The 8,213-nt window shown below is 35.7% G+C and overlaps 1 long non-coding RNA gene across 1 annotated transcript; it reads left to right on the forward strand.

Annotated features, from left to right (window-relative positions):
- Positions 1 to 1,217: 1,217 nt before the first annotated feature.
- LOC112765714 (uncharacterized) lies at positions 1,218 to 6,947 on the forward strand. Its single transcript, XR_003183883.3, has 3 exons — positions 1,218 to 2,061; positions 4,136 to 4,296; positions 6,260 to 6,947. It is a non-coding gene; the product is annotated as an uncharacterized lncRNA (long non-coding RNA).
- Positions 6,948 to 8,213: the final 1,266 nt, after the last annotated feature.

The following is an 8,213-nucleotide window of genomic DNA, read 5'->3' on the forward strand; positions in this document are numbered from 1 at the left end:
GCACTCTTGCTACTTTAATTTACATTTAATGCAATTTTATGTTTCATGCCTCTTTCATTGCTTTATTGAGTTGCTATCTTTATTTTTCTTGCTTGGTAGTTGTAGCATTTATTATTTCTTGTCATTTTACCATTCTTTCTTTACATGCCCACCAAGTGTTTGACAAAATGCTTGGTTGGATTTTTGCTTAGTTTTTCACACTCTTGGTTGGAAAATTGGATAATTGGGTGAACTTGAGTGGTGGATGTCCATTTCCCATTGTGTGAGGATTGTTAATTAATTTGGTTTCCCTTGACTCTAAGTGACCCACTAGTGTTGACTTAGGACTTAGGGTTGAGATTAATTATGCCTAGTTGACTTATCCTCGATGTAGGGTTGACTAATTGGGATTAATTCACATACAATTACCATGTTTGTGGTTCACCACTAGGATAGGAATCCTTAATTACCCACTTCTTGCCAAGAGTCCTTTTTGTCATTTAAATTCCTTTATCATTGCCTTTACTTGCTTTCTCTATTAATTACTTGCATGCAAAGTTACTTTTTTACCTCTTCATTTCATTCCTTTCCATTTCTATCTCTTGCTTGCTCCTTGCGATCACCACCCCCAATCCCTTATAGCCAATAATTGAACATTTCATTGCAATTCCTAGGAAAGATGATCCGGGGTTGATTTACTCTTGATCTCGGTTTATATCTTGTACTTAATTTATTATTTGATCTTGAGAATTCAATGTTGGTTTGGACTATACTACCAACGAATTGATTCTAGTTTTGATTGATTCCAAACTATACAAGAATTCTCTTCATTAAATTTGGCGCCATTGCCGGAAATTAGCAATGGTATTACATTGTTAGCCATTGTTAATGTGTGAATATTTGAATAGTTTGTTTTTGATTGGTTACTTGTTTTTGCTTGTAAATATGTCTCTTGGTTGTTAGCTTGCTTTAATAAATTTTTGTTTTAAAATGCATATATGAATAGTTAGTAATTTTGTTTAAATTACCTTTTTTACTTGAATTGCATGTTTAAATTTTTTTTATTATTATTAATTTTTTGGATGATTAAAATGTTTTGGTAGATTTTTGTTTGTGCGTATTAAAAATGCTTTAAATAGTCCATAATTTTAATTTGAAAGATAAAATTTTAAATTAATTTTAAAGTTAATGTAAATAGTGGCATATTTTTATTAATTTCTTGTTTATATGCATTTTGCATTGTTGGGTGAATTTCTATTTTGAAAAAAAAAAACAACGCCCTCTCTGCGTGCGTACGCCTCCATACAACTCATCCGTCTGGGGCGTTCGCACAGCATATGCGTATGCACCCCCAATTCACCCCCTTCTGCTGGGAGCAACCGCACAGTCGGTGCGTCCGCACCACCCCTACTCTTCCTTCCCTTCTCTTTTCCAATTCCCCAACGTTCATCCCTCTCCTCTCCTTTTCTGTTCCAACATCCACCACCACCATCACCCACCAACGTCCACCAGCCGCCACCACTCCCGACGATCGGCGACCACCGAACCACCATCCCCTTTTCCCCCTCTCTTCTCCCTCATCGCTCTTCTCTCTTTCCTCGTCCCTGACCCCTTCTCTGCGCCACCTCAGCCGCGACACCACACTCCCCTCCCTTCATCCATAATCGCCGGCGATTACCCACACCGCCGCGTCCCTTTCTCTTCCCCTTTCCCTCTTCTAGCTTCCACCGAGCCCAGTGCCCTCGCGACGTTCCCCTTGCGCCTCCTCTTCCCTGACTGCCAACCATCACCGTCGGCCTTAACCCAGAACCCACCGCGCCATCGACAAGGCACCACGACCCTCTTCCTTCTTCTTCCCTTTACAGCGCGGCCGTCGCAACCTCCTTAGCTCAGCGCCGAACCAGTCTCCAGCCACTCCAACCTCTTCTCATCTCTCCACGAGCCCCTATGTCTGTATCACTGCACCCCACGGTAGCCAGAGTTGCTGCCGCACCACCTTCGCCGCCGCTTCTGCTCCAGCCGTCCGTTTCACACCACCTCCATCCTCCCTTTCCTTCCCTGCTCCAATTTTCTGCTTTCCAGGTCTCAATTCTTTCTCTTCTATTTAGTCTGTTTAGCCTGTTACAGTTGTTATTTCAGTTTTTTTAGTAGTTTAGTTAGATTAGCTTAGTATAGTTAAACTAGGTGGTTAGAGAATCTGGCGTGGATAGTGGATTTAGGTTTGTTATGATCAATAATGTTGTTTGGAAATGTTGATGTTTCATTGAATTCCTCTTTATTTATTGCTGACAATTTGCCCCTGTGCTAATCTGACTTGTCTGATGCTGCTGTATATTGATTTATTGCTGCCTTATTCTACCTGGTTGATGCTGAGTTCTTGTTTTAATTTGAACCTAATCACTGGATTCAGTTAGGTGCATTTGTATGGATTCATGTTGCTTGCTTGTGGAGTAGTTATTGAATTCAATGAAAGGAGTGTTGACTGAATCAATTACTGTTGTTTCTTGCTGCTGTGTTTTTGTTCATGGCTGTTTGGGGTGAACCAACTGCTGAATATGGTTAATGGTTGCTTGTGCAGTGAGGATTTATTTTTGCTGAATGTATGAATTTAAGTTGTTTTTGCTGCTGTTTTGTTCCAATTTGAACTCAATCACTTGACTCAAGATACTTAGTTGTTCAAATTCATGTTGAATACTTGTGATTGGTTGTTGAATTCAAGAAAAAAAATGCTGCTGGATTGTTCCTTGTTGCAGTCTTGGTGCTGTAACTTAGACCATTATTTGCTCATGGCTGCGGGTTGCTTAATTGTTCATTGCTGCTTGTTGCTGGTTGGCTTGGTTTGAATTGCTTATTAATTTTTTGTTGCTATTTGTTAGCCTAGTTTCTCAATTCATATGAACTTGTATATGGTTTTTGTGTTTTTAATTGTTAATGAATTCATATAGAATCTGAATTGAGTGTTTGAATTTAGGGAAATAGGCCAATTTACTATTGAAATGCTGCAGGATTTTTTCTAACCTTATTTCATTAAATGACATTGTCTTCTTTGGTGCAACAAGATTCTATTTGACGGATTACTGTGTCAATAGAATCTTGTTTGCTAAATGGGTTTGGAAATTTCCTTCCTTACGAGTTTTGGTCAATTCTTTAAGTTCTTTGCTTCCTTTAAATTATGTGTTCTTCTTGAGCATTGAATATGCCTTAATTGAGTTTTAAATTGACCATAAACTTGAAATTCTTTTGAGATTTTGAGCCCCTTTTGCATAAACTCACAAGATTGAAGGTTTTAAATCTATGTGGCTGAATTGATTCATTCTATTCATGCCTAACTTTCATTAAGTCACTTAGATCATGAGTTTTCAACTCTTGTTTCAACTTGTGACTTTTATGCTTCGTTATAATTTGGTGTTTGAATTTTCCTCGTTTACCTTTGTCAACACCAAAATTTCTCGGCTTATGCTAAGTGGATGTGCCCACTATTCTTTGATTATATGCCCACTATAATTGCATTACTCACTTAGGCATAAGTCATATTTTATTTTGAGAAGTTGAACATGAACTTTCTTGTTTTGGAACTTTGGAAATTTTCAGAATTTAGGGACGTTTTTGCTATGCCGAGAACTTTTTCCTTTCTCTTTTGTTTTCAACTAACTCTTTCTTTTCCTTTACATGACTTTGATGTTTGTTTTCTTTTTCAACTAACTTTTTCTTCTTAACATAACTATTGACTATCTTTTCTTTATTTTCTTTTTCAACTAACTATTTTCTTTTTACTCACATAACTTTTAACTTTCTTTCTCTTTTCAACTAACACTAACTTTTTAACTGTTTTCTTTACTTTTAACTTTCTTTCTCTTTTCAACTAACACTAACTTTTTAACTGTTTTCTTTTCTTCCCCGACCTTTTGACTTTTCCTTTCCTTTTCAACTAACTTTCCTTTTAACCTTTTACATGTTTTCTTTTTCTTCGTGCATAGCAATAACGCTCCTTTCTTCTTTTTCTCTTTGATAAACAAGCAAGTTAGCTTTCTTAGATTCCTTTATTTGATTGGAAGTTACTTTTTCTAACTTGAATCTCGTGTGCTTCCATTCAAATTTATATTATCTGTTCACTTCATTCATATGCTTTTTTGTGACTTAGCTCTTTCCTTTTTAGCACCACCATCACTCTTGCAGCCACTCTATCGCCTAACCCACCAGTTGAAGGTGGAGGTGACCCAGTGACGACTCCTTCCACTCCGCATGATCGCGAGCACCGAGGATGGTGCTGCATTTTAAGTGTGGGGAGGTTGTGCATCTTCATCAAGCACATCATGGGTGACAATCTTCATTTTCGAACACTTAGTGTAGTTTTTTTTTTATGTTTTTTTTGGTACTTTGTATATATTTTATCCTTTTGAGAAATTTTTTACTTAGTTTATTGCACTTTTTAATTTTGCTTGTACATAACTTAGTATTATATAGTAGTTATACATATTTGGATATTTTGCTCTTAATTTTGGCTTGTACATATGTTCTTTTTGGTTTTTAGTCTTGATTGTGATTTGGGATGATGTGATGATTGCACCTAAGTTTGGTTTCCTATATACTTGTTATTTTGGTTTGATTGAAATTAGGAATTAAACTTAGAATTTTTGACTTTTTCTATCCAATCACACCATATACATATATAGAATAAATGTTAGTCAATTTAATGAAATTTTCCAAGAAACTTACTCTTTATATAGGGCATTGAAATTCAAATTGAATTGAGTTGAAAATTTTCATTGAAACTTGCATGATTTATACATTGTGGAATATGGTTTTTGAGTTAAAGAACATATAACTTGTGAGATTTTGAACCTCATTGTGTGGTTACACTATTTGACCACTTATTTTATTTTTGTGTGTGCTCTTCTCTATGAGTGCAATCTTTAGTTTGTTTAATTCTATATATCCATTATTTAATGTATGATTATGCAATTATGGGATTGAGGCCATCACTTCATTATATCTCACTTACCCAAATAGCCTACCATTTCATTCACCTTTATTTGCCACTTTGAGCCTATGAATACCCCCTTTTGTTCTTTATTTTACCACATCATTAACCTTAAGCGAAAAATAATGAAATATTCTTTGTTTGAATCTTTGAGTAGCTTAAGTTAGTGTGTGTGATGTTTAAGTGTGGGGAAGATATGGAAAACTTGGGTTGATGAAAATGTGTTTTATTCTTGTTGAAAAATCTTGGAAATTTGGGGTGCATACTCATGTAATATTATAGAAACCATATGCATTGATGTGTTGGTATATATATATTATGTTCATGAAAAAAAAAGAGAAAAAAAAGAAAAGAAAAGACAAAGAAATAATGAAAAAAGGGGACAAAATTATCCCAATGAGAAATTCAATAAACGTCAACGCATATGTGATTGAATTTGATGCATGAGTGTGTGTATATGTAAAAGTGAGATTATGGGTAGCTAAGTTCGATATTAGAAGTTTATAGGTTGTGTGTGTGTTAGGTGATAATTTAGGCTAATCAAAGATTCAAATGCAAGCTCACTTAGCTATATATACATCCTTACCTTTAACCTTAGTCCCATTACAACCTTGAAAAGACCTCCTGATTTTTGCATATGTACATTAAATTTGTGTTAATTGGTTAGATGAAGAACAAACTTTTGAAAGCATGATTAGAGGAGAATTCAGTGGATTGACCCTAAACACTTGAGTGATTAGAGTGTATATACATATCCGGTGAGGGTTCAATCATTCAATTCCATATTTTCACCTTTGATCATTGTTATCTTGCAAGTTTGTTAAAATCTTTTATATAACTCAATTCAATTGTGAATGTGATTTGGTTATAATTGCCTTAGCCCTTAATTGTGTATAGATGCTTTCTTGGAAATTGATTTACTTGGACAAATTAAATACATATAGAGAGTTATATAGTATAAGGTATAATAGTTGCATACATATAGGTACATTGCATATAGATAATTTGTATTGAATAATTGTTGATTCCCCTTCTTCTCTTCCTTTGGTATAGCATGAGGACATGCTATTGTTTAAGTGTGGGGATGTGATGAATCCACATTTCATGATATTTATTTACTCTAACTTGGTGGATTTCATCAACTTTTCTTGCATTTATCGATTGAAATAGCATAGTTTCATAATTTCTCTCTAAATTGTACTTGAAAGTGAAAACATGCTTTTTAAGCTTTATAATTGCTAAATTTTATTCACTTTTAATTTCATTTAATGTCTTGATGTGTTTGTTGAGTAATTTCAGGCTTACAAGGCAAGTATGGATTGAAGAAGTGGAAGGAAAGCATGCAAAATGGGAGAATTCAAGAAATGAAGGATTTGTAAAGCTGCCAGCCCCAACCTCTCTGTACTAAATTGGTCATAACTTGAGCTACAGAAGTCCAAATGAGGCGGTTCCAGTGGCATTGGAAAGCTAACGTCCGGTGCTTCGAAATGATATATAATTTGCTATAGTGGACTAAGTTTAAGTGTGCATACGCACACAATTTATGTGCACGCACAGGTCAGAAAACAGCAAGTGTGCGGACGCGCAAATCTATGCGTCCGCACAGGTCCTGGCACGTGAGCTCATTAACTGGAAATCACTGGGGTGATTTCTGGGCCTCCAAAGCCCAATCCAACTTCTGAAGCTATTTCAAGCCAAATTGAAGAGGAATGAAAGGGGGAGCACTTAGGTTTAGGTTTTTACATGTTTTTGTTAGTTTTCTAGAGAGAGAAGATCCCCCTTCTCTCTAGAACCTAGGGTTTTTAGTTTAATTACTTTGTAATTTCTTGTTTTAATTCTTGTTTTAATCTAGCTTTTTCTATCTCTCCTTGTTCTATGGTCTTAATTTCATTACTTTATCTTGTTATTTTCTCCATTTTTGTCAGTTTTATGTATTTGCACTCTTGCTACTTTAATTTACATTTAATGCAATTTTATGTTTCATGCCTCTTTCATTGTTTTATTGAGTTGCTATCTTTATTTTTCTTGCTTGGTAGTTGTAGCATTTATTATTTCTTGTCATTTTACCATGCTTTCTTTACATGCCCACCAAGTGTTTGACAAAATGCTTGGTTGGGTTTTTGCTTAGTTTTTTACACTCTTGGTTGGAAAATTGGATAATTGGATGAACTTGAATGGTGGATGTCCATTTTTCATTGTGTGAGGATTGTTAATTAATTTGGTTTCCTATGACTCTAAGTGACCTACTAGTGTTGACTTAGGACTTAGGGATTGAGATTAATTATGCCTAGTTGACTTATCCTCGATGTAGGGTTGACTAATTGGGATTAATTCACACACAATTACCATATTTGTGGTTCACCACTAGGATAGGAATCCTTGATTACCCATTTCTTGCTAAGAGTCCTTTTTGTCATTTAAATTCCTTTATCATTGCCTCTACTTGCTTTCTCTATTAATTACTTGCATGCAAAGTTACTTTTTTACCTCTTCATTTTATTCCTTGCCATTTACATCTCTTGCTTGCTCCTTGCAATCACCACCCCCAATCCCTTATAGCCAATAATTGAACATTTCATTACAATTCCTAGGGAAGACAATCCGAGGTTGATTTACTCTTGATCTCAGTTTATATCTTGTATTGAATTTACTATTTGATCTTGAGAATTCATTGTTGGTTTGGACTATACTACCAACGAATTGATTCTAGTTTTGATTGATTCCAAACTATACAATAATTCTCTTCATCATTCTTCCTCCAAGACCTTCTTCTCTTTAGAAACTTCACTTTTTGGTTGAGAGTCTTTATCTTCAACCACCACTTGTGCCTTATCTTCCTCTTCGATCTCTTCTATCTCAATTCCCTCCTCATCTTGAGTAACTCTTATTGGTGTAGGTGCCTTTGGACTCCTCTCCTGTAATTGAGTTCCGAATCTCAAGGTAATGGCATTGATGCCACCTTTGGGATTGGGTAGAGGTTGAGAAGGAATGACACTAGAATTTGAGGCCTGAGGAGTGGAAGTGGATGGCGGTTCTATGCGGGCAAGAAGAGCTTGGAGAGTAGTTGTAAGACCGGTAAGACCAGCGGCAAGTGTAGTTTGAAGTTCTTTTTGGCCTTGGAGAATGGATCGAAGTGTATCATCTTGATTGGGAGAAGTGGAAGGATATGTGATTTGAGGGGCTTGTGATTGATTGGGTTGAGGTGGTTGTCTTTGATGTGGTGGTTGGTATGTCTGGTAATTTCTTTCTCTTT

Source organism: Arachis hypogaea, chromosome 17 (genome assembly GCF_003086295.3).
Source record: "Arachis hypogaea cultivar Tifrunner chromosome 17, arahy.Tifrunner.gnm2.J5K5, whole genome shotgun sequence".
Classification (NCBI taxonomy): domain Eukaryota; kingdom Viridiplantae; phylum Streptophyta; class Magnoliopsida; order Fabales; family Fabaceae; genus Arachis; species Arachis hypogaea.